The 27,967-nt window shown below is 40.4% G+C and overlaps 1 protein-coding gene and 1 pseudogene across 1 annotated transcript in view; both read left to right on the top strand.

Annotated features, from left to right (window-relative positions):
• The window catches only part of RGL1 (ral guanine nucleotide dissociation stimulator-like 1), a 381,962-nt gene that overhangs the window by 110,403 nt on the left and 243,592 nt on the right, over nucleotides 1–27,967 (top strand). The gene's annotated exons all lie outside the window — the stretch shown is intronic.
• Nucleotides 16,619–17,837, top strand: LOC102812082 (annotated as a pseudogene).

The following is a 27,967-nucleotide window of genomic DNA, read 5'->3' as shown; positions in this document are numbered from 1 at the left end:
TAGAAGAATTGATGCTTTTGAATTATGGTGTTGGAGGAGAATATTGAAAGAGCCATGGACTGCCCATAGAACCAAGAGATCCATGTTGGAAGAACTGCAGCCAGAGTGCTCCTTGGAGGCCAGGATGGCCAAACTTCGTCTCTCCTACTTGGGACATACTGTCAGAAGAGACCAGTCTCTGGAAAAGAATATCATGTTTGGTAAGGTGAGGGTCAGAGAAAAAGAGGAAGACCCCCAGCGAGATGGATTGGCCAAGTGGGTAGCATCAGTGGGCTCAAGCATGGCAACAGTAGTGAGGTTGGCCCAGGATTGGGCAATGTTTCATTCTTTTGTGCATAAGGTCGCTATGAGTGGGCATTGACTCAATGGCACCTAACAACAACAACAAATGTGTTTTTTGAAGAGTAACTGGTGAGTTTGAACTGCCAACCTTGTGGTTGAGTGCTTATCCTGCAGTGCCACACCAGAAAAGAATACAGCTAACCAAAGTACCCATGGACAGAAAAGTGCTTCAATTGCATTCACTATTAGAGAGAAAAAAAATGAAACTCACAATGTCATATAACTGTATATCGATTAGGGCATTAGAATGACTAAGATAAAAACCCCAATTACAATTGTTGGTGACAGTGTGAGGTAACTGTTGTTATTGTTGTTGATTCTGATTCATAGTGACCCCATGTACAACAGAATGAAACACTGTCTGGTCCTGCACCATCCTCACAGTTGCTGCTGTGTTTGAGCCCATTGTTGCTGCCACAGTGTCAATCCATCTCGTTAGAGATCTTACTTTCCGTCAACTCTTTTTCACATTTGCAAGCATGATGTTCTTTTCCAAGGACTATTCCCTCTTGATAACATGTCCAAAGTGCAAGAGATGAAGTCTCAGCATTCTCACGTCTAAGGAACATCTGGCTGTACTTCTTCCAAGACACATTTGTTGATTTGTCTGACAGTCCTTGGTACTTTCAGTATTCTTCCCCTATTTATGGTGTACCTCTGTGGGGTAATGCACTGGACCACAAGGTCAGTTTGAACTGCAAGGTAGGCAGTTCAAGTTCATCAGCCACTCTTCAGAAACCATATCCAGGGTCGCTGAGTCAGAACTAACTAGATGGCACTTATCAATAGCATCTTAATTCGGAGTCCTGGTGTGGCACTGCAGGATAATGAACTGAATTGCATGGTCTATTTGAACCATGAGATCAGTAGTTCAGACTCACTAGCCACTCCGCAGAAACCCTATACAGGGTAGCTATGAGTCAGAAACATCTCAAAGGGACTTAACAACACCTTAATTCAAGTGCATAGATTCTCCTCTGGTTTTCCTTATTCTTAACCCACCATTCACATGCATATGTGGCTATTGAAACCACAAAGTTTGGGTCAGGCTTACCTTAGTCCTCAAAGTAACATTTTTGCTCTTTAACATTTTAAAGAGGTCTTTTGCAGCATATTTGCCTAGTGTGATGTATCCTTTTAGATTTCTTGACTGCTGCTTGCCCAGTCCATGAGTGTTGATTGTGGATCCAAGTAAAATGAAGTCTTTGACAACTTCAATCCTTTCTCTGTTTTTCATGTTATTTATTGATTCAGTTGTAAGGATCCCTGCTTTCTTTACATCTAGTTACAATCTATACTGACGGCTGTAGTCTTTGATCTTCATCAGTAATCAGTAAGTATTCCTAGCCCTCTTCACTTCTAGCAAGCAATTTCATATCATCTGCATATTGTAGGTTGTTGGCGAGTCTTCCTCCAATCCTGATGTCATGTTCTTCTTCAAATAATTTATATGATTCATATAATTGATCTTCACAGATTATTTGCTTAGCATACAGTTTGGATGAATATGGTAAAAAGCTACATCCCTGGCGCACACCTTTCCTGATTAAAAACCATTCAGTATTCCCCCTTCACATCATTTCCTCTTGGTGTATGTACAGGTTCTGCGTGAGCCCGAGTGTTCTGGAATTCCCATTCTTCACAATGTTGTCCACAGTTTGTTATGACCCGTATGGTTGAATGTCTGTAAAGCACAAGTAAACTTCTTTCTGGTATTCTCCATTTTCATTCAAGATCTATCTGATGTCAGCAACCCATAGTCACCATCTATAGGGTTTCTGAAGAGTGGCTGGTGAGTTTGAACTGCCAATCTTGTGGTTCAAACCGACCTTGTGTTTGAGTGCTTATCCTACATTGCCATACCAGCAATGATAGCCTTTATTCCACATCCTCATCTGAATGTAGCTTTAATTTCTGGAAGCTTCCTATAGATGTACTCCTACAACCGATTTTGAATCACATCAGCAAAATTTATTTGCATGACATTAATGATATTTTTCAATGATTTTCACATTCCATTGGGTCATGAAGCAACTGGAACTATCATATTCAGCTGATGAAAATGTAAAATTATAAAGCCACTTAGGAAAAATAATTTTGGCAGTTGATTATGAAGTTTGACATATACCATGTTTTTACAAAATAACACGCATTGTCTATGTTTATTTACCAACTGTTCTTTTCCTGCAGTTATTTTTATAAGTGCAACTATGTCAAAAACATTTTTTTTTATATGTTGTAAAAAATTTAGCAAAGCATGTTTATATATAATTTATCCATTCCATAGTTAGGTATTTTTTTTCAAGAGAAATGAAAGTATATGTTTACATAAAGACTTGTACATGACATTCCTCAGAGCTTTATCTAAAATAGCCCAAACTGGAAAGAACACAAAAGTCCATCAATAGACAAATGAATAATAAAATAATTAGCAATGAAATACTACTCAGCCAAAAGAAAAAAAAGAAAATTTGGGACATACAACACCATGCATGAATCTCAAAACTATGGTAAGTGATAGAAGCCAGACCAAAAAATGTAGATACTATGTAATTCCAGTGATACAAAGCACTAGAAAAATAACTTTACACATACGAACTAAAAGCAGATTCTGGTTTGCCTGAGCTATTGGTAGGGAATACGGGAGGATTGACTGGGAAGGGGCAGAAGATGTGATGTAATGGTCTATATCTTCATTCTAGTAGTGGTAACATGGCACTGCGGGTTAATGCGCTGGACTGCAAGCTTGGTGGTTCAAGTTCACCAGTCACTCCTTAGAAACCCAATACAGGATTGCTATGAGTAGGAACTGACTTGATGGCACTTTAACAACAATAATAACAGTTTGTTGTTGTTGTTAAGTGCTGTCGAGTCGATAACGACCCATAGCGTTTCTGAGGAACAACAGTATGGGTCTATACAAATTTGTGAAAATTTAAAAAAGATACCCTTAAAATGTTGTTAAGTGCCATCCAGGCGGTTCTGACTCGTAACGACTCTGTATAGAATTTTGGAGGAGTGGCTGGTGAATTTGAACTGCTGACCTTGCAGTTCAAACTGACCTTGTGGTTGAGTGCTTATCCTGCCGTGCCACACCAGGACCCTTAAAAGGAGATATTTTCATTATACTTCAATAGAGTTGTGCTTATGCTTCTAAGTTGTTCTGATTTTGAGGGACGAAGTCTTGGAGACTGTGAAGAGAAACTCTAAAGGGATTGACAAATTCTCCATTGTATAAAGCCTTTTTCAGTCAGCCATTCCTATTTTGTACTCCTATTTTAGCTCTGATGGGACACAATAATGAAAAACTCAATAATGAGGAAAGACAGAAGAGTTGTGCATTTATTTATTCCAAAAACATTTCTTTAGTATCTTACTTGTGCCAGACATGTTCTGCATACCCAACGTATGAAGACTAGATCTTGACCGCTAAGAACACACAGTCTACTGGATTCAAACTTAAGTACAGTATTACATGATAGAAGTCTGAGCAAGGGAGCAGGAATTTCATGCTTCCCAGTAGTTTGGGACTGAGAAAGTGACATTTGAGTTTCCTTTGGACATTTAATACTAAGATGATGGGCCCTGGAGCCAGACAGATACAGGTTGGAATTCTGGTTCTGCTACTTACTTTCTGTAAAATGGGAATCAAATGAGAATACCCGCAAAGAGTGTATCACAGTGTTCATCACGCTTAGTTAGAGACTATACACCTGGCCGTCACCAGATAGCAGACACAGAATCAAATTGGTTACATCTGTGAGAAGAGACGGTGGAGAAGCTCAATCTCATCAGCCAAAACAAGACCAGGTGTAGACTGTAGAACAGACTCTCCATTGTTCATATAAAAGTTCAGGCTGTTGTTGTTACGTGCTGTCGAGTCAGTTCTAACTCATAAATAAGCTGTATAGCAGGAGTGGGGAACGTCAGGCCCATGGGCCATATAAGGCCCGTGAACTCATTTGGCCTGGCCCTGCCTTATAATACAAGGCAACCACAAGTATTATAATGAAAAGTGCAAAGACCTGGTGTTAGAAAACCAAAAGGGAAGAATACGCTCAGATTTCTCAAGTTGAAAAACTGAAGAAAAAAATCCAAGCATTGAGTTGCAATGTTGAAGAATTCTATGTACAAAATATTTATTTAAAAATAAACTTTTTATTGACTGAATGAGTACAGAGCAGATGATCAGTTTTACATTCAATAAATCATATACTTTGCTAGTCTACATGACTGCTATCCCCTCTATCCCATTTCCTCCCTGTGATTCTTATTTCAATCATTTTAAGAGGTAGCATATGATTAAGAACCAATGGTACTGAGGGAAGAAATCCAAGCTGCAGTTAAGGCATTGGCAAAAAGACAAGGCTCTAGGAATTGACAGAATGCAAATGGAAATATTTGAACAAACTGGAGGTGCTCATTTGTCTACTCCAAGAAATTTAGAAGACAGGTGCCTGACCAACTGATTGGAAAAGATCCATATTTGTGCCCATTCCAAAGAAAGGTGACCAAATGGAATGTAGAAATCATCGGACAATATCAATATCACATGCAAGTAAAATTGTATTGCAGATAATTAAAAAACAGTTGCAATAGTACTTCGACAGGGAACTACCAGAATTTCAAGCTGGATTTAGAAGAGGATGTGGAATTAGGGATATCATTGCTGACATGAGATGGATCCTGGCTGAAAGCAGAGAATACCAGTAAGATGTTTACCTGTGTTTTATTGGATATGCAAAGGCTTTTGACTGTGTGGACCATGACGAGCTATGGGCAACATTATGGAGAATGAGTATTCTGGAACACTTAATTGTGCTTATGAGCAACCTGTACCTAGACCAAGAGGCAGTCCTTTGAACAGAACAACAGGACACTGAATGGCTTAGAAACAGGAAAGATGTGTGCCAGGGTTGTGTCCTTTCACCATACTTACTCTATTCTGTACACTGAGCAAATAATCAGAGAAACTGGATTATATGAAGAAGAATGTGATATCAGGATTGGAGAAAGACTCTTTAACAGCCTGTGATATGCAGATGATATGAACTTGCTGGAAACGACGAGGACTTGAAATATTTACCAATGAAGATCAAAGACTGCAGTCTTCAGTATAGATTAAACCTCAGTATAAAGAGAACAAAAATCATAACAACTAGATCAATAAATAGCATCATGATAAATGGAGAAAAGATTGAAGTTGTAAAAGACTCCATTTTGCTTGGATCCACTATCAACACTCATGGAAGCAGCAGTCAAGAAATCAAAGAATGTATTGCATTAGGCAAGTCTGTTACAAAATACCTCTTTGAAGTGTTTGAGAGCAAAGATGTTAGTTTGGGGGTTAAGGATTCACTGACCCAAGCCATAATATTTTCAGTTGCTTTGAATGCATGTGAACATTAGACAATGAATAAGGAAGTCCATAGAAGAAATGATATCTTTGAATAATGATGTTTAACAAAAGATATTTAAAGTACCTTGGAATACCAAAAGAGCAAACAAATCTGTCTTGGAATAAGTACATCCAGAATGCTCCTTACAAGCCAGTATGGCATAACTTCGTCTCTCATAATTCAGATGTGTTATCAGGAGGATCCAGTCCTTGTCCAAGGATGTCATGCTTGGTAAAGTTGAAGAAGTCTAGGTGTGGCACTGTAGAATCAGTGCAGACCACGAGGTCAGCTTAAACTGCAAGGTTGGTGTGTTCAAACTCACCAACTTCTCCTTGGAAACCCTATATAGGGTTGCTATGAGTTGGACTGCCTCAACAGCACTTAACAACAACAATAACAAAGTAGAAGGTCAGCAAAACAGTGACAGATGAACTAGCACAGTGGCAGCAACAATGGGATCAAACATAACAACAACTGTGCAGGATCGGTCAGGGCTTTGTTCTGTTATACATCAAGCCACTATGAGTCAATACTGATTTGATGGTACCTGGCAACAACAACGACGTAGAACAGGAGCTCTTGAAGCACAGTAGTTAAGTGCTCAGCTACTTATTGAAACGTTGGTTAGTAATTCAAATCTACCAGCCACTCTGTGGAAACCCTATCAGGCAGTTATGTCTTATTGGGTTACTGTGAGTCAGAATTGACTCAAGGGCACATAACGTCAATAAACACAGCAGTGAACATTTACATAGAATAACAAAAGGCATGAAATGGCATCCTTTAAGGAGCTCTGGTAGCGTAGTGGTTATGAATTGGGCTACGAACCGCAAGGTCAACAGTTCGGAACTGCCAGCTGCTCCGCAGGAGAAAGATGAGGTATTCTGCTCCCGTAAAGATTAACAGCCTTGGAAACCCCTGTGCAGGGTTGCTATGAGTCGGAACCGACTCCACGGCACATAACGACAACAAGAGAGTAATGAGAAGCTCAGCAGTGTGAGAGTAAGGGGAATTGGGGTAAGGCAGAGGGGTGGTGGTGGTCGTGATGTCCGGTTCCGACTCACAACAACCCTGACTAGGGCTTCCAAGGCTGTAAATCTTTATGGGAAAACAAAGCCTCATCTTTCTTCTGCAGAACAGCTGGTAGTTTCGAACTGCTGACCGTGAGAGTAACAGGCAGGGGAAGGATATAATTAAAGGTTTTTAGGAGGACTAGAGTCCTGGTGTGTCGCTGTGGGATAAAGCACTGGTCAGTTTGAACCTCAAGGTCAGCGGTTCAAGCTCACCAGCCACTCCTTGGAAACCCTATACAGGATCACTATGAGTCGGAATCCGCTCGACGGCACTGAACAAGGAGGACTATCTCAGTGGCCGTGTGGAGGATGACTAGAGAGACTCGAAGAGCAGAGGGTTTTATAAATTGGCTATTGCAGTAGTTCATCCTTGTTGTGTGCCGTCTTGTCCATTTTGACTCAGAGCAACCTTTTAGGACAGAACAGGTAACAGTGGAAAAAAGTGAATGTGTCAGGTTGCTTCAATGGCTTGGAACTAGGGGCATTTCCGTTTAAAATTGATTCCACTGCTAATGTGCTACTTGAGTGTGTTCAAGTTCCTGCCTTTCTATTTCAATTTCAGTTTTTGTTTTGTGAGACCAACTATGACAGCCTCTTGTGCATGGAAAGGTAGTGTTTCCAGATTTTAATTGGGAGAATATAGAACATATATTGGACCGATAGGCCCAGTAGGAATGGAGGTCTGTGGCAAGGAAAGAGAGGGAGGGAGAGATTTAATCAACTTTCACCCAGACAGCCTCTTGACAGATTTTGAGGTTGACTTAATCAGTGCACTTGTTTTTCAGGTAAGACCTTAAAGTTATTTGGATCTAATTTCACTCTACTTCATCCTGCTCATAATTTTATACTTATGAAACAACTAGAATTTCTCTTCAGGGCACCCAAAACACTTTCTTTTGTTGGGCCAAATGTCAGTTTAAGAACTAAGTTGTGCCTGACTCAAACCAGGGTATTTAGCCTCGTATGCATGTGAAAGCTGGGCAATGAATAAAGAAGAAGCTAGAAGGATTGATGCATTTGAGTTATGGTGTTGGAGGAGAATATTAAAGGTACCATGGACTTCCAGAAGAACAAACAAATCTGTGTGCTGGAAAAAGTACAACCAGAATGATCCTTTGAAGCCAGGATGGCCAGACTTCATTTCTCATACTGTGGACATTTTATCAGGAGGGACCTGTCCTTGGAGAAGGACATGAATCTTGGTAAAGTGGAGGTTAAGCGAAAAAGAGGAAGACCTTCCACAAGATGGTTCAGCACAATGGCAGCAGCAGTGGGTTCAAGCATAATAACGATTGTGAGGATGTTGCAGGAGCAGGAAGTGTTTTGTTCTGTTGTGTACAGGGTTACTATGAGTCGAGACCTACTTGTGGCAGACACCTAACAACAACAACAAAAAGAAGTTTGTTTTTGTCTAGACTGAAATGGTGAAACGGAGTGAGTGCCTAGAAGTTGTGATTCTGTGTCTGCTTAAGCGTCACTACAGTTTCAACCATTTTTCAGTCCACAATGTAGTTAACAATTAAAATCTGTTATCCAGAATCAATGTAAACCACAGTCAGATGGAAGCAATGAGCCCAGGAATTGAATTCACTGGAACTGTAAATCATAAACTCTTCTCTCGCCAGAGGAACAGCAAAAGTGGAGAAGTTAGTGAGTACTATGATAAATCCCATATGTCGTTTTAAAAAAAAACCTTAAAAAAATAATTAGACTTACAGATAAGTGTAATTGTGTCACAGAAATTTGCGTATGTGAATAAGAAGTGAAAATAACTGACAGGGTCACTTTTTTTTTTTGCTTCTGTTTCCTGTCACATCATCCTCAGAGTGAAATAAATGTTTAGTCAGCTTTGGAAGGGACGAGCAGAGGAAGTGTGATGGTACCATAGAAAGTGGAGGAGCCAGCAAAGTGAAACATGAAGGGCAGTAGGAAGATGTGGAATCTCAGCTTTGGTGGGGAGGCTACAGATGAAGGAAGCACACATTTCAGACATAAGTCTCTGGGCCTCTTCCCTTAGTACAAAGAGTTATTGTTTCTCTTCAAGTATTAGAGCTGCCAAGTCAGAAGTGGACATAGCCCGAATCTTGTGAAAATTTGTGAGAGGCCATGACAGAATGGTAAGGGAAGCGTTGCAAGTCAGACAGATCTGCTTTCAAACGTAGACTCTACTACCTCTGAGCTGTGTGATTCACATACCTTCTCTGAGCTTCCGTTTCATCTGAATGGAAAATGAATCCTTCACTCACGGAGCTCTCACTGCCATGTACCTGAGTAGATCTGTCTTCTGACACCCTATCATTTGGAGGTTTCTCTGTGACTCTTTGTCCTTGTATGGCTGTGAACATTCCAGTGATTTGGATTATGAACTGAAAGCATGTAGGCATATCAGAACACAGTGCAATGATTAGACTATAGTTCAGTAGATGTTAGGGGCTTCCCCTCTCCTTCTGGGCACAGGGCAGGGATGGATGAGTGTAAAGAACTTACACATGGTGTGCCTGGAAGTTTGCCATATTATTGCAGTAAGTAAGATTGGCTTGTGACCCCCAGCAAGCAAGTCAGGGATACAAAGTTTATATTTGTACAGTTGCTATTTTTCTGAGGGTCTCAATCTAAGACCCAGTCCCATTAAGTTTCCACTTTGGGTTGTTGGTAATAGCAAGGTCAATCTGTGGCAGTGAAAAATGGAGAAAGGTGGGGAAGCCCTTTATCAGCTTACAGAAGGTAAATGAAAGAAAGAGAAAAGAAACTGCAACCCAGTTGGAATGAACTGATGGCACTGAATGAAATGACCCTCTTCTCCACAGGCAGATATTGGAGTAGATTTCCAACAGTCTCTGAAACTAAAACCAACACCCAACTGAGTGCTCAGGCCCCACATTCCAAACCCTCTCCCCAATTCGCTAGTATTAAAATTGAAGCATTTCACCAATTTGAGTATTCAACACTGTATGTATGTGGGAAAAAGGCAAATAAAATGACCAGTTATGCCGCAGCTGCATCTGTCAAAACCCTAACCCTTAACCTTATTGAAAACATAATCTAGGATCAAACACTGAAATGCTGCAGATGTACACGAGTCACTTAATGCAGCCTTTGAAAATGAGGTATTCTGAAGGCCTGATGAGAAATCCAGGCTTAGTCCTGCTAGGAGTATTTGCAATCTTAAAAAGTACTTTCTAACATACCCTGGCAAGGTCCTCCCAAAAGGCCTAGTTTAAAGCACTCCTGACTCTGGCTATGCAAAACAAGTTTCAAACAAAATAGAATTTGATTTTGAATGGCCTCATTTTGACTTAAGATTTTTTTGTTTCACTCCATAAGAATGTGAGGGTTTCATCTTCAATGGACTATAGAGTCTAAATTTAACAGTACTTCTCATTGACTATGCACATGAATGCAAAACATATTCTCTATGGTAGATTCTTATAGAAAGTGGCATGAGAGAAAATAACATGGAAGAAAATAAATGGAAAGGTAAGTATTGTCCTTATAGGGTTCACAAAGGCATCTGAGGCTATGGTTGAAAATAAGAACTGCATCTTCTCCAATATACAGGAAACATGACCAACATTATTTGCCTTTATTACATTTAATTGGAAAATGCCACTATGCTATTGCAAGCCCAGTCTTCTAGGTGGCTTCCTTAGAATTCTGTAAGTGAATACTTTGATTTCTGTCTTGTGTTAGCTCTGGGCAGACAGATCACACAGACCCACAATATCTGTTCAAGAATAACAGCACTGGTGATTTTCCCCTCTTGATTTTATTGCCTCTTAATGTTCCTTTCCTTATTCACTGTCCAGCTTTCACAGGCATATGAGATTATAGAAATTACCATGGCTTGGGTCAGGTTCCCCTTAGTCCTCAAGCTGACATCTTTGCTCTTCAACACTTGAAAAAGGTCTTGTCAAGCAGATTTGCCTAATGCAATACCCCGTTTGATTTCTTGACTGCTACTTCCGTGAGTGTTGATAGTTGACACAAGAAGAATGAAGTCCTTGACAACTTCAATCTTTTCTTCATTGATATGAATGTTGTTTATTGGTCCAGTGGTGAGGATTTTTGTTTTCTTTACATTGAGATGTAATCCATACCGAAGGCTGTGCTCTTTGATCTTCATCAGTAAATGTTTTAAGTCCTCTTCACTTTCAGCAAGCAAGGTTGTATCATCTGCATATCACAGGTTGTTAATGAGTCTTCTTCCAATCCTGATGCCATGTTTTTCTTCATATAACCCAGTTTCTCAGATTATTTGCTCAGCATACAGGTTGAATAAGTATGGTGAAAGAATACAACCTTGTCGCACACCTTTTTTAATTTTAAACCATTCAGTATTCCCATGTTCTGTTCGAACAACTGCTTCTTGGTCCATGTACAGATTCCTCATGAGTACAATTAAGTGTTCTGGAATACTTATACTCCACAGTGTTGTCCATAGCTTGTCATGTTCCACGCAATCCAGGGACCAGCCATTGGAGAAGGATAACATGTTTGGTAGGGTTGAGGGTCAGAGAAAAAGAGGAAGACCCCCAATGAGATGGTTTGGTCAAGTGGCAGCATCGATGGACTCAAGCGTGGCAACAGTAGTGAGGTTGGCCCAGGATCGGGCAGTGTTTCGTTCTGCTGTGCATAGGGTCGGTACCGACTCGATGGCACCTAACAACAATAACAATGTTCTTTTGTTCATGTGAATCATTAATTTTTTGGTCCCACATGAGGCAGATTTATCATGCTGTGTCCCAGGTTCAGATCAAAAAGTTGGAATTCACCTTCGTCTTAGGCACACTATTACCCCCACTACCCCACACACATGTCGGTGAACTTTGGCCTCTTTGTTTTGGCCTTAGCACCATTTATGGGGCTTTAGTTCTTTTCCAGAAGGAGATTCCAGATCAAGATTAACAAAGGAACAACATAGATGGAAATAAAGTTGCTGCCTTGAATATAACTTCTTTGGATATAAAGCTTCTTATACCTAGTTAGCCTAATAAACTGGTGCCTGGTTATTTAGCAACGCCAGCTAGATTTAAGTGATACTGTGCTGGACTGCAAAGTTGGTTTGAACTGCAAGGTCAGTGGTTCAAGCTCACCATCCACTCCTCGGAAACCCTATACAGTCTCGCTGTGGGTCGGAACCGAATCTATGGCACATAACAACAATATTATACTAATTAAAGATTTCTCTTGGGAAATAGAAATGATGTTTAACAGTATATATTCTATGTGAAAATCATGGTGTCCTTGCTTCTTTGAGACTTGTTGTTGTTAAGTGCAGTCAATGAGAGAGGACAAAGAGTGGCCTTGAACCAGCTCACTGTGAATGCCTATACCAGAGTGTTTTCTGGAAAAAGCTTCCCTGTGGCCTAGTAAAGTGTCTGTAACTAAATAGACTAGGTTTCTAAACCTAAATTGTAGAAGGGCCAATATCTTTGGCTGTTAATGAAAATGGGTTTGTGCACTAACTAATAGACACATGGCTTTCCTCCTCTGAACCTAAAATTTTAGAGATTCACATTCCTTCCATGAGAAGCCCCACTATGAATCCTTTGGAAACCTCAGAGTCCTGGAAATTCAGATTTTTCGATGTTTGTTGTTGAGTGTGCAACTCTATATAGGGTTTCTGAGGAGCAACTAGTGGGTTTGAACAGCTGACCTCGTGGTTAGCAGTAATTGTGCTTATCCTGAAGCACCATACCAGGACTCCTTTCCATGTTTATATGGTGCCATTAGTCAGTGGGACTTTGATTCTTAAAGGCAATCTTATATCCAGTATAATGTAGTGGTGAGGGCACACGCTCTGGGGTCAGGACAACTTAAAAGAAATTCTGGACTTGTATCTTAGCCTCTGATGGTCTGAGCTTCTCCTGAGGCTGTTCTGAGGATGAAATGCTATTTCTGAAGTGTTAACCCCGGGCAGGGCACCATAAATGTCAGATTCACTACGGGAGTGGAGCATACATGGGTGTTGATGCTGTTATTGTGGGGACCTAAAGGATAACTCTGATCTGAATCAGCCAATCTTTCTTGAACTTGAAGATAAAAATTAATCTGTGACCATTGACCTGTTGAGTATCCTCCTACTGGGTTTTGCATTTTGCCCTCATTTAGACTAAAGCTTGAGTTCACAGAATTGTGAAACATTTGCTCTTGGGACAGTCATGTGATTTACAGTTTAGTCTCATTTTAAGTTTCCAGATGCCACAATCGCTGAACTTCTTATCATAATAAAAATGCAGGCAGTGAAAAAGCCATTCTCCTAGAATTTCCTCTACCTCCGTTAGAACTCTGAAGGATTCTTTGTGATCTCAGTCTTGCTTCTGCTTAGGTATTCTCTGCCTCCTCCCATTTGTCTTTGAAGATGTGTTACCAGACTGCCTGTCCTGCATGGAGGCCAGGAAGGGAGTCCAGCTGTTTTCCTTGTGTTGGCAGTCTGTGCTGAGCAGGAATTATTGAGCAAAGAGCAGCATTTCTCCAGGGAGGTTCCCCAGCGTAGTACAAACCTAGCCTGAGTTTTCCTTTTTTTGAATGATTATTACTGTTTAATAAAAAAACAAAAAGTTCTGTCAAATACTGTCATTGAGAGGTAAAAGTACTCTACGTCTGAAGTGCAATTGGGCCAGCCTTTACAAAACATCACCTTGGATAAAGCAGGAATGCCTTGCACTTCCTTAATTGTCTACACATAACAGGAGACAGTTGCCCTCAGAAAAAGTCACTCTGACTGCACAGACACTATTGTGCAACCTTGCTCAGCATTTAGTGAGATAACCCAGAAGGAAAATTCCTTTGAAAGCCCAATTATTGACATTTCGTCCAAAATGCGTCACAATGATAAATGCACAATCTCTTATGCCAGTGAATTTTTTTAATGCAAAGAAAATAAAGATTTTTTTTTAAAAGGTGATTGAGCTTTTTTTTTTTAAATGGAAGCAGTGTAGTAAGTTAATGTCCTGTCGTGCTCTCAAGGAAATTGCAGGCTAGCAGGAGAGACAGACTCAGTTGAGGAAAGCAATACACAGAGCATAAGTGGGCTGATTTATATATGCTGTTGAAATTCCGAAGGAATTGTTCCTGCCCAGTGTCCTAGTATGTTGACATACACTGTCAGTTCAAACACACACAGCATTTAGTAGTGCTATGGAAAGATCTGAGGTGTCCCCTTGCCCAGCATGAGGAATCCATGTGCTATGTTCTTCCTAGTGTCCTCTCTGTCTGAAATCCTGCCTGCCTGTCTGTGGCCCAGTCTCTGTCTTTGCACAGGAATCTTTGATTCTGGACTGTCTCTCTTGGTTTTCTGTAAATATAGATTAGGTGAAACCACTATGATGCATCCCTCACAATTAAGATTACTATATTTTGACACCTTCTTGGATCTACAGTACTACCACAGTAGTAGTCATGATTAGAAAACTCAACCATTGAATTGAGATTTGGATGCTAGGGATTGGTGAACATATTCAAACACCGGCTTTACAAAACTTGAGCAAACTTAAAATGGACTATGCATCATCAGAGGGTTTCTTGGTTGTTTCTGACTAATCAGAATGCAGATGCTATATCCAGGAATGACGGGGGGCTATTATAATAATGTATTGTGTGTTTGACTGTTGAATGTTGTTGTTGTTAAGTGCTGTCAGTCGGTTCTGACTCATAGTGACTCTATATACGGTTTCCAAGGAGGGGCTGGTGAATTTGAACCGACCTTGCAGTCTAGTGCTTTACCCACAGTGCCAAACAGTGAATACATAATACAGAAATAAATACAATATGTGAATGACCTCCCAGAAATCGCAACATTTCACTGCTTAGTAGTGTAAATTTCTCAGCCACATTGGGAAAATGAAGTTCTAGTATGGCAATGTAGGATAAGCACTGGACCACAAGGTGGGTTTGAACTGCAAGTCAGTGGTTCAAATTCACCGCCACTCTTTGGAAACCCTATGCAGGGTCATTATGAGTAAGAACTGACTTGATGGCACTCAACAACAACAACAACATTGGGAAAAGAATTGAATGCATATTAGTTTTGCTTTCTATATTGGAGTGCTAAGTGTTTTATAACTGTAAGAGATCTTAATAATCTTATAATCCCCTCCTCATGCTGTTGTGGAGTCCTGCTGTGACCTGTAGGATAAGCACTTGACCACAAAGTCGGTTTGAACAGCAAGTTTGGCAGTTCAAACTCACCAGCCTCTCCTCAGAAACCCTATACAGAGCCACTATGACTTGGAACTGACTCTACGGCACCAAACAACAACGCATTGTTGTGTTGTTTTTAAGTACCATTGAGTCGATTCTGACTCATAGTAACTTAATATGGGGTTTCCAATGATCCACTGGTAGGCTTGAACGGCCAACCTTGTGGTTAGCTGTCCAGTGCTTATCCTACAACGCCACACCAGGAATCACCATCACATTGTTGTTGTTATTGTTAAGTGCTGTGGAGTCGGTTCTGACCCATAGTGACCCTGCACAGGGCTTCTGAGGCTGTAAATCTTTTCGGAAGCAGAAAGCCTCATCTTTCTCCCACGGAACCGCTGGTAGTTTCGAACTGCTGGCATTGCGGCTCGCAGCCCGATTCGTAACCACCACGCTACCAGAGCTCACCATCACATTAGACATGAGGAAACTGAGACTGGGAAAGGTGAAATGGCTTGCCTAAGGGTTATATGGATCATTAATTGTAGCTTAACAATTTGTCTACAGGCTAGAATTTTATTGCTTATCATACTGTGGTAGAGTCTAGTTATGGTGATGTAGAATAAACACTGGGCTACTAACTACAGATGGGTGGTTCAAACCCACCAGCTGCTCCTTGGAAACACTACAGAATAGCTATGCGTAAGAACCTATTCGACAGTATATAACAATAATGACGTTATGGTATTCTGAACCAACTAAAATGCAATGACTGTTCTTGATAACCTTTTACATGGAAGAATTGAAGATGGGAGGAGACAGAGATAAAACTGCTGTATCTGGACAGGTTCATAGCTCATTAGGAAGAAGGAAGAGAGTGAGAAAACATGGGAGTAAAGAAATGACAGAAAGACAGATAGTCATAAGAAGAGATTGGAGCTGGGAAAACGCCAGACTTTAAGAGTAGAAGAAATTTCAGTTGAGTTAAAAAACAACAACAATTTTCTTCAGGCAGGAGCAAGAGTTTGTGGGTAAAGGGAAAACAAAATAAAACAAAACAGCAATGTTGAATTAAGAATGTTGGAATCTATAGGATCAGAAGGAAAGAATGGGCCTAATAGATAAAGACCAACAAACCAAAGAAACACCAAAGCCTCCAGGAAGGCCCTGCATGTTCAGCACTTTCTTTGTCCTTCTAAAAATACTTTAAAAAAGAGAAGGGAGAAAAAAGATAGCAATTTAGAGGGATGTCTTGGCTATTATTTATTATCATGGAAAGGGAAAAAAATTAAGGAAATGCATGCTTGTAAATTTATTATAATCATATAATAATCTACCAATTTCTAACTGTTGTCAAGGTCTTCTGACACAGCTAAAATTGATAACTTTTGATTAGAATAATCTTTTGATTGATCAATGGGCTCAAGCGTGGCAACAAATGTGAGGTTGGCCTAGGATCAGGCAGTGTTTCATTCTGTTGTGCATAGGGTCGCTATGAGTCGGTACCGACTCGATGGCACCTAACAACAACAATAAGTTTAAACATTTTTAATAAGACATCTTTCGGCTTTGATGGGGGATGTTTCTCCAGTGCTCCTAGGCTGTTGCAGGTCGCTGTCACTTTCTGCTCCCTGAGCCACTTGCGTTTGCTGTCTTGCCAAGATGTCTATTTCTAACAATCTTACTCTGGACAAGCTGGACGTGAAAGGAAAGCGAATGGTCATGAGAGTGGACTTTAATGTTCCTATGAAAAACAACCAGATAACAAACAACCAGAGGATCAAGGCTGCCCTCCCAAGCATCAAAATTCTGCTTGGACAATGGAACCAAGTCAGTTGTTCTGATGAGCCACCTTGGCCCGCCTGATGGTGTCCCCATGCCTGACAAATACTCCTTAGAGCCAGTTGCTGTAGAACTCAAATCTGTGCCGGACAAGGATGTTCTTTTCTTGAAGGATTGTGTGGGTCCAGAAGTAGAGAAAGCCTGTGCTGATCTAGCTGCTGGTTCTGTCATCCTGCTGGAGAACCTTCACTTTCATGTAGAAGAAGAAAGAAAGGGAAAAGATGCTTCTGGGAATAAGGTTAAAGCCAAGCCAACTGAAATATAGAAGCTTTCCAGGCTTCACTTTCCAAGCTAGGGGATGTCTATGTCAGTGATGCTTTGGGCACTGCTCACTGAGCCCACAGTTCCTCGGTGGGAGTGATTCTGCCACAGAAGACTGGTGGTTCTGGTGGAAAGCCCAGAACGACCCTTCCTGGCCATCCAGGGCAGAGCAAAAGTTGCAGACAAGATCCAACTGATCTTTAATATGCTGGACAAAGTCAATGAGATGATTATTGCTGGTGGAATGGCTTTTACCTTCCTTAAGTGCTCAATAACATGGAGATTGGTACTTCTCTATTTGATGAAGAGGGAGCTGAGATTGTCAGAGACTTAATGTCCAAAGCTGAGAAGAATGGTGTGAAGATTACCTGGCCTATTGACTTTGTCATTGCTGACAAGGTTGATGAGAAAGCCAAAACTGGCCAAGCCACTGTGGCCTCTGGCATACCTGTTAGCTGGGTGGGCTTGGACTGTGGTCCTGAGAACAGCAAGAAGTATGCAGAGGCTGTCACTCGGCTAAGCAGATTGTGTGGAATGGACCTGTGGGGGTATTTGAATGGGAAGCTTTTGCCCGGGGAACCAAAGCCCTCATGAATGAGGTGGTAAAAGCCACTTCCAGGGGCTGCATCACCGTCATAGGTGGTGGAGATACTGCTACTTTCTGTGCTAAATGGAACACCGAGGATAAAGTCAGCCATGTAAGCACTCGGGTGGTGCTAGACTGGAGCTCCTGGAAGGTAAAGTTCTTCCTTGGGTGGATGCTCTCAGCAACATTTAGTGATTATTTCCTGCCCTTTGGTTCCTGTGCACAGTCCTAAGTCAACTGAGTGCTTTCCCTTTAGCATTAGCTTTTCAAGATTCTGCTACTGGCAAGAGATGAAGACCCTAAAAACATGCTCACTGCATCTCAGCTCATTATGGCACTCTGGAGTTTCCTACAGTCTTCAAGGTCCCATTTCAATTTTTAGTGGCTAACTAGTGCTTTCTAGAATGTGTATATTTATATTTTGCATGTTAAAAGAAAGTGAGCTGTGTTAGCTTAGTTCTCTTTAATAGTAGTTTACTCTGATTAGCTTTGTCATTGTATTATTACTGGAATGGAAATATGAAATTCCAGTTTTAAGCAGGTATGGGGACAAAGTTGATGATCTATTAAATAATATGATTATCCATTAAAAAAAAAAAAGTGCCTTCTTCACAGTAGGCAGTGCATCAGCCTCATAATCTGATGGGGGTTTGGACTTGAAGGCCAAGCCTTACGGTGGCTTTTCTCATCTGCAAATGGTCTCTGGGTCAAGCAGGAGCACCTTTCTTCCATTCCATCACACTTACCTTCCTTGGACTTACTTTACTTCTCTGCTTCGTGCAGTAGAGACTGTGTACAACAGGCAACCCTTTTTCACGGAGAAAAACAGTTCCCAAGAAGTTTTCTTTTTTAAAATCTGAGAAAAACTTTGCTTCTATTTTTTATAATCAAATATTTGCTTTTATATACAAACAGCTTCCTTTCCCCACCCTACCCCCAACCAACCTCCCTATCTAGCTGTTGGGAAAAAAATAAAAAGTCTTCTTGAGGAATGAGATATTTTAGGATGATAGTTCTTCAAAACTGATTTCCAAAAGAGTTTGCTAGTCTTATGATATTTTAAAACAGTTCTTAAGTAGAACTGAAGAGTTTGCCTTTCAGGTTTATAGTGATTTCAGCCTGTCGAGGGCCCTGTTGAGTGGGTGCATGCCGGTTATATTTGTATGGAGGTTGGTTTGTAAGCGTTGGCCATGCTGGTCAGAAGTGTGTTTGGAGAAAAGAAGGCAGTGCTTTAACCATAAGATGCAATACATGCAAGAGGTAGAGAAACGTCTCTCTAGCCAAAATGGCTCCAGTAGATAAACTTATAGCTCTTTTTATGAAACTAGGAAGGAAACCTATGATGTATGAATTTCTGAAAGAAAAGATAGAGTAGAATTTTAGATTTCAAGAGGAAACAATGGGTCGATGGCAGCTATATAAATATGTAGGGATCAGTGGAAAAATGAAATTGTGGAGCTCCTTGTTACAAAATTATTAAGAGAATGATGTTGTTAAGTGTCATCAAGTCAGTTCTGACTCCTAATGACCCTGTATAGGGTTTTTGAGGAGCAACTGGTGGGTTTGAAAAGGTGACCCTGCAGTTAGCAGTCCAGCTCATATTGTACAACACCACATCAAGACTCCAAAAGATGATCGCAGAGCACTGAATTGAGCACAGGCCCTTCTGATCATAAGGCTTGTGTGACTGCATAGGTCACAAGACTGTGAAGCCCCCGTCCTGGTCAGAAGTTGAGATGGGAATAAAAAGGAAAAGGAATGATGGATTTTCCCATTTTATTTTCCTTCCCTCTATCTGTTGTCACTCTTGCCTATCTACTCTGCTTTATACATCAGGTGTAACTGTCACTCAAAGGAAATCTTTTATACCATTTAGCTAACACACACACACACACACACTAACTTCTGTCTCTGGGGAAGGGATACTAGACAGAGGTCTTATTCCACCAGTGATGGAGAGAGGGAATTGAAAGTCTTCAAAACTACCCTAGAAGAGAGAACATGAACTTTGGGTGTGCAACTTTCTGTTGTTGTTGCAGTGTGCTACTGAGTTGGCTCTAACTCATAGCGACCCTGTGCAAAACAGAACAAAACACTATCTGGTCCTGTGCTATCCTCACAATTGTTATTATAGTTGAGCCCATTGCTGCAGCTGCTGAGTCAATCCATCTTGTTGGGGTCTGCCTTTTTTTTTTTTTTTTTTTCGCTGATCCTCTACTAAGCTTGATGTCCTTCTCCAGGTATTAGTCTCTCTTGATAATACATCCAAAGAATGAGAGACAAAGTCTCGCCATCGTCGCTTCTAAAGAACATTTTGGGTTTACTTCTTCCAAGACAGACTTGTTTGTTCTTCTGGCAATCCATGGTACTTTCAATATTCTTCACCAACACCGTAATTCAAATGCATCAATTCTGCAACTATCTGGCAGTATATACAGTCACTTGACCTCTCTGAACCTCACTTTAGATGGCTGTAAAATAGGTATCACCATTTTACATATCTGTGTTGGAAGAAGTGCAGCCAGAGTGTTCCTTGGAGGCCAGGATGGCCTAACTTCGTCTCTCATACTTTGGACATATTGTCAGGAGGGACCAGTTGCTGGAGAAGGTAGATCATGTTTGGTAAGGTGCAGGATCAGAGAAAAAGAGGAAGACCCCCAATGGATGGATTGACAAAGTGGCAGCATCAATGGGATCACGTGTGGCAATGATTGTGAGGTTGGCCCAGGATCGGACAGTGCTTTTTGTTCTGCTGTGCATAGGGTTGCTATGAGTGTCACCTAACAACAACAACAACAGGAACCCTGTAGGGTTGTTGTGTGGATTGTTGTTGTGCCCTGTAGGTGGTTCCAATTTATGTGTTGTTGTTAAATGCTGTTGAGTCGGTTCTGACTCATAGTGACCCTGTGTAAATTTTCTGAGGCTATAAATTTATATGGAGTTTTGGTGTGGCACTGTAGGATAAGCACTGGACTAGTAACCACAAGGCCAAAGGTTCAAACCCACTAGTTGCTCCTTGGAAACCTATGCAGGATTTATTATGAGTTGGAATTGACTCCACAAAACAAAACAAAAAAATCTTTTTTGTTTTTGTTAACAAGAAACAACACATCTTTATAGGAGCAGAAAACTCCATGTTTCTGTGGAGGAGTGACTGGTGGTTTCAAACTGTGGATCTTGCTGTTAACAGCCCAATATGTACCCACTATGCCACCAGGGCTCCTTATTGTGTGGATTAGAGAATGTGAAAAATACCTAGCACTGTGACTGGTATGAAATAGAAGCTAAGTATATGTTGTATTGCTGTTGTTGTTAAGTGCCCTAGAGTTGGTTCCGATTCCTAACGACCCTATATAGGGTTTCTGAGGTATTGCATATATGATCCTTTATCATGAATGAGACATTGTATGGAGGATGGGTAAAAAACTGCCTCAGTCTCAGATAGGGTGGAGGATCTTAAAATACTTGAAGAGCCTTGTCAGAGCTGGCTGCCTCTCTGAGTCCCTCCTTAGTTCCTGAGTGTTTTGTAATGTTTTACAACTCGAAATTGCATCTTCCCGCCAAACAGCATGCATGAGGAGCAATCTCTAGGAAGTCAGTACACAGTTGAGTTCAGTCTACAATACTGAAAATTTGCCCATTTTCACCCACACTGAGGAGATGAGAAAACAGCTGTGGGCAGACAGTAGAAAGAGAATAGTTGGGTCATTGGGACATAGTAAGCTTATAGATGTTCCATTTTCTTGCCCTGAGATTTTCTAGTCTGTCTTTTATGCTTTTCTAGTATGTCTAGATGGTTTTCCACAGTATACAAAGGAGAGAGCCCAAACCAATTTGATGTTGTTTTTCCACTTTGTTTTGATTTAGTATTTGTTGTTTACAGAATTATCTCCAGTAACAACAGTGGAATTTCCTTTTCTACTAATCTGGCCTGTTTCCATTTTGTCTGTTTATTTTAATTTACTTTTGGGAGGACAGAAATCTCCACACAACTTTCCTTTGGTTGTTCCCTGCCTGTATGTCAGCTTCATTTACTAGTGTGTCCTTTCAGAAGAACTTTGTTCGTTAATTGTGAAATTGTGAAGGTTCTGCTTCGTAATGTGAGTATATGAAGTACTTCATGTTTCTAAGTACTGTACTGAACTCAGATTTTGGTTAGCAGCTTCCTTATCTTTGCTCTCTGCAAGTAGATGGACTTGTTTTCCAAGGCTTACAGATGGAGCTCGGAAGCCCCAAGGCAGAGAAGCAATTCCTCTGCAAATTTGTTTTCCCACATCCTCAAACTTATTAACCATCCCCCAACCCTCTTATCTATCCCTATTTCCATTTACTTAAGAAAATCATTTATTTTATGTGTAATTGTTGAGAATATGCACAGCAAAAACACCAATTCAAGGTTCTATATGTACATTTCAGTGATGATTACATTTTTCAAGTTTTGCTCCTCTTTCTTTTGTGAGTTCTTCTCCCATTAAATGAACTCACTGCTCCTTAATGTTCCTATTTAGTCTTTCCAGTTGCTCTTATCAATTTGATCTCCTGTCAGTAGATCTCAAAAGAGCTTAAGGCTCAAGGCAGAAGTCCTTGAGTTAAGCTAAACTATTGTTTAGTTTCAGGAAAACTTATGGGGATATTTTTAGTTTAAGGTTTAAAGTTACCTTAGGGCAATCATTTCAAGAGTTCATCAAGCCTCCTGAAAAGCCAGATTCCGAGAGAATTTGAAATTTTAGTCTACAACTTCTCCCTTTTGTTCAGGATTCTTTTGTGGAATCTTTGTTCAAAATGTTCAGAAATCTATTTCCATTAACTTTTATTTGGGCAGTGGGTATGTGAGAATAAGAACTTTTTTTTTCTTTCCCCCAGACATTTCCAACTAAACGAATTTATTGTTAACTAGAGAACAGCTTTAGCTTTCATATTAGCTTCTGGGGTTTGAGTGTTAAACTTGGCTTCTATGAAAAGTTTACAGCTCACTAAGTCAATAAAAAAGTTAATTAAGACAAGTAGTAGCTTGAATTTCAATTTGTTATATGAGCACATTAGATCTGCTGCTATACTTTCGCCAAATTCTCATTGATTTGATGAATGCCTAAAGTAACTATTTCATCCAACATTTATTTAGTGATTGCTAGGGTGATTGTATGGAGTCCTGGTGTGGCGCTGTGGGTTAATGCGCCAGACTGCAAAGCCGTCTGAACTGCAAGGTTGGCAGTTCAAGTTCACCAGCTGCTCCTTGGAAACCCTATACAGGGTCACTATGGGTCGGAATCAATTTGAAGGCACTTAACAGCAGGGTGATTGTGGATTTGCATCAATTTCTCATATGCAAATTGAAACTGAAGCTGAAAAAAATGAAAACAAGTCCATGCACGAGAGCCAAAATATGACCTTAAATATATCCCACTTGAATTTGGAGGTCATCTGAAGAACAGATTTGATACATTAAATACTAAAGACCGAAGACCAGAAGAGTTGTGGGATGACATCAAGAACATCATACATGAAGAGAACAAAAGGTCATTAAGAAGATAAGAAAGAAGAAAAAGATCAAAATAGATGTCAGAAGAGATACTGAAACTTGCTCTCCAGTGTAGCAAATGGAAGAATGAGGAGGTACAAGAGCTGAACAGAAAATTTCAAAGGTCAGCTGAAGGAGACAAAGTCAAACATTACAAGGAAATGTGCAAAGATCTGGAGTCAGAAAACCAAAAGGGAAGAACACGCTCAGCATTTCTCAAGCCGGGGGAACTGAAGAAAAAATTCAAGCCTCTACTTTCATTATTGAAGGATTCTCTGGGCAAGTTATTGAAAGATGCAGAAAGTGGAAGACAACTCTCTGACCAGCTGATTGGAAGAGATACATATTTGTGCCCATTCCAAAGAGAGGTGACCCAACGGAATGCAGAAATCATCTGACAGTATCTTTGATATCACAGGCGAGTAAAGTTTTACTAAAGGTAATACAGAAACAGCTGACAAAGCAAACATTGACAAAGAATTTCCAGAGGTTAAAGCTGGATTCAGAAGAGGATGTGGATTGAGGGAGATCATTGCTGATGTCCGATGGATCTTGGCTGAAAGCAGAGAATACCAGAAAGATGTTTACCTGTGCTTTATTGACTACGTAGAGGCTTTCGATTGTGTGGATCATGACAAGTTATGGACAACATTGTGAAGTACGAGTATTCCGGAACACTTAATTGTGCTCATGAGGAATCTGTACCTGGACCAAGAGGCAGTTGTTCGAATAGAACATAGGAACACTGAATGGTTTAAAATTAAGAAAGGTGTGTGCCAGGGTTGTATTCTTGCACCATACTTATTCAACTTGTATGCTGAACAAATAATCTGTGAAGCTAGGTTCCATGAAGAAAAACGTAGCATCAAGATTGCAGGAAGACTCATTAACAACCTGTGATATGCAGATGATACAACCTTGCTTGCTGAAAGTGAAGAGGATTTAAAATACTTACTGATGAAGCTCAAAGAGCACAGCCTTCAGTATGGATTGCATCTCAATGTAAAGGAAACAAAAATTCTCACCATTGGACCAATAAACAACATTCTTATCAATGAAGAAAAGATTGAAGTTGTCAAGGACTTCATTCTTGGATCAATTATCAACACTCATGGAAGCAGCAGTCAAGAAATCAAATGAAATCATTAGGCAAATCTGCTGTACAAGATTTTTAAAAAGTGTTGAAGAGCAAAGATGTCACCTTGAAGACTTAAGGTGTGCCTGACCCAAGCCATGGTATTTTCAATAACCTCATATGCATGTGAAAGCCGGACAGTAAATAAGGAAGACTGTAGAAGAATTGATGCATTTGAGTTATGGTGTTGGAGGAGATTATTGAAAGTGCCGTGGGCTGCCAAAAGAACCAATAGATCTGTGTTGGAAGAAGTGCAGCCAGAGTGTTCCTTGGAGGCCAGGATGGCCAAATTTTATCTCTCATACTTTGGACATATTGTCAGGAGGTACCAGTCGCTGGAGCAGGATATCATGTTTGGTAAGGTGGAGGGTCAGAAAAAAAGAGGAAGACCCCCAGCAAGATGGATAGTCAAAGTGGCAGCATCAAAGGTTACAAGTGAGACAACAATTGTGAGGTTGGCCCGGGACTGGGCAGTGTTTCGTTCAGTTGTGCATAGGGTTGCTATTAGTAGGTACTGACTTGATGGCCCCTAACAACAACAACATGGTGATATAGGAGTCCTGGTGTGGCACTATGGGTTAATGCGCTGGACTGCAAAGTTGGTTTGAGCCTCAAGGTCTGTGTTTCAAGCTCCCTAGTTGCTCTTTAGAAACCCTGTACTGGGTGGTTATAGGTCAGAACTGACTCAACAGCACATAACAACAACCAGAAATGGTGAGTCAGGTGTCTGGGTGTGGTGCCCTAGGATAGAATTTGACCCCAAGGATGGTTTGAACCGCAAGATCGGTAGTTCAAACTCACCAGCTACTCAATGGAAATCCTATACAGGGTCTCTACAAGTGGGACTCGACTCCACCACATTTAACAAGAACAGCAATAGTGATTCAGTGATAGAATCTCACTTTTCATGAAGGAGACCTGGATTGGCTCTAGTCTGGCCAATGCGTCTCATGCACAGTCACCATTTGTCTGTCAGGGAAGCATTGCTGGTTGCTATGATGCTGAACACGTTTCAGCAGAGCTTCCAGAGTAGGATAAAGACCTGGCAGTCTCCTAGAAATGAGCCAATGACCACCCTGTGGATTACAATGCTTTCATCTGAGCAGTGTGTCTTCCATTGTTCACTGGATCACCATGAGTGCTGTCGAATTGGTTCCAACCCATAGCCAGTTCTGCTTCAGGGAATCATCCCTACAGATAACATGTCCAAAATATGAAAGATGAAACATCACCATACTGGCTTCTAGGGAGCATTCTGGTTGTACTTCTTCCAAAGCAGATTTGTTTGTTTTTCTGGCAGTCCATGGTGTTTTAATATTCTTCTCCAACACCGTGATTTAAATGCATTGATTCTTCTGCAGTCTTCCTTATTTATTGTCCAGCTTTCACATGCATATGAAGTGATTGAAAATACCTTGGCTTGGATCAGCCACACCTTAGTTCTCAAACTGATATCTTGCTTTTTCACAATGTAAATAAGTCTTTTGCAGCAGATTTACCTGCTACAATATAACCTTGTACAGGATCGCTATGAGTCGGAATCAACTCGAAGGCATTTAACAACAACAATGATACTCAAGGTCATATTTTGGCTCTTGTGGACTTGCTTTAATTTTCTTCAGGTTCAATCTGAACTTACATATGAGTAATTGATTGTTCCACAGTTCGCCCCTTTCTAGATTTGTACTTCATATATTCTGTATTCTGGGTATTCATGGATGTTTGCAGTGGTATCTCCTCATTTTGAGTTGTGCCCCATCAGCTAGTTAAGGTCCCAAAAGCTTTACTCCATTCATGACGTTATGGACAACTCTATTTTGAGGAGGCAGTGTTTACCCACTGGTATTTTGACTGCCTTCCAACCTTCCAGAAGTTGAGGGACTCAACTTCAGGCACTCTATCTGATCATATTCTGTTGCTATTCATAAGCTTTTTAGTGACTAGCCAGTCAGACGTAATATGCCTCTCCATCTTCCTAGTCTGCCTCCGTCTGGAAGCTCTGCTGAAACCTGTCTCTGCTGAAATCCTACCTGCTATTTAAAATACTAGTGGCATACCTTCCAAAATCATAGTAACATGCAAGCCACTACCATACAGCAAACTGAGAAGAAATTGGCAGAATTGTTTAGTTTCATCATCACTGGCTTTAGTGACTGAAGTGTAGATTTGAATTATAGTGGTTTTAGCTAGTCTTCTTTATATGCATATGGATAATATCCTATCACAGACAGTATTGTACTTCAAGACAGGTCTTGAAATGTTCTTTTTGACCATGAATGTGATGCCATTCCTCTTCAATTTGATGTTCCCAGCATACTAAACTATATGATTGTCAGATTTTAAATGGTCAATACCAGTACATTTTAGCTCACTAATACCTAGGATTTTGATTTTTATGTGTTCGTTTTCATTATTGACACCTTCCTATTTTCCTAGATTCATACTTTATACATTCCATGTGCTGATTTTTAATGGATGTTTGCAGGTGTTTCTCAGCTGGTCTGCAAGAGAAAAATGATACCTTCTGCTCCTGCCAAGATTTACAGCCTTGGAGTCCCTATTCAGGGCTGCTATGAGTCAGAACCAACTTGAGGACACTCAACAACAGCAAAAGCAATAACAACAACAGCTGTTTCTTCTCATTTTGAGTTGTGCCCCATTAGCCAATGAAGGTCCCCAAATTTTTGCTTAGTTAACTTCATTATGGTCAACTCTACTTTGAGGAGACAGCTCTTAGACCCAGTCATATTTTGAATGCTTTCCAACGTGAGGATCTCATCTTCTGGCACTATATCTGACAATATTTTGGTGATATTCATACTGTTTTCATCTTCTGGCACTATATCTGACAATGTTTTACTACTATTCATAAGGTTTTTATCTTCTAGCACTGTATCTGACAATGTTCTGTTCCTATTTGTAAGGTATTCAGTGACTAACCTTTCAAAAGTTGTCTGCTTTTCCATGGTCTTAGTTGCAAGCTCAGCTGAAACCTGTCCACCACGGATGACCCTGCTGGTATTTAAAATACTTGTTGGCATAGCTTCCAGAATCATAGCAGCACTCAATTACCACAGTATGACAAACTGACAGATGACTGGTGGTATAAAATCATAGAATCCGTTACTAGAAAGAAATTAAAAATGTGTAGCTATTATTTGTTAGCATATCCTCTACCTAGGTCTATACACTTTGGAAAACGATATTTTCATCTCCCCAAAGAATTCTGTGATCTTCCATTTACACTATGTCAAAACAGCAATTTTGTCATCATCAAGGGTCTCAAACTTTGTTCCTTTTAAATTTTCTTTGAGTTTAGGGACCAGAAAACAGGCCTGGAGAGTTAGATGGGGGTAAGATATCCCAACAAAATTTTTGTAGAACAGCTCTTGCTACCCTCAAAGTATGAGCAAGTACATTGTTATGAAACACAAGTAACTTTCACAACTTTGCTGACTTTTTTTCACCAATGCAATTTTAACTTTTCTGAAAACCTCTTCATAATAAGCCCCAATGATTGTCCTCTGTCTTTCCAGAAAATCTATCATGATGACCCCTTGGGCATTCTAAAAAAACTCCTGTTATAACCTCCTGAGTGGGTCCCACTCTGCCTTAAATTTAACTGACTCAACAGAATACCTTGGAAGTTACTGTTTTCATGCGAGTCTT

The sequence above is a fragment of the Chrysochloris asiatica genome, unplaced genomic scaffold (genome assembly GCF_000296735.1).
Source record: "Chrysochloris asiatica unplaced genomic scaffold, ChrAsi1.0 scaffold00203, whole genome shotgun sequence".
Classification (NCBI taxonomy): domain Eukaryota; kingdom Metazoa; phylum Chordata; class Mammalia; order Afrosoricida; family Chrysochloridae; genus Chrysochloris; species Chrysochloris asiatica.
This window is presented reverse-complemented; position numbering and strand designations above follow the sequence as displayed.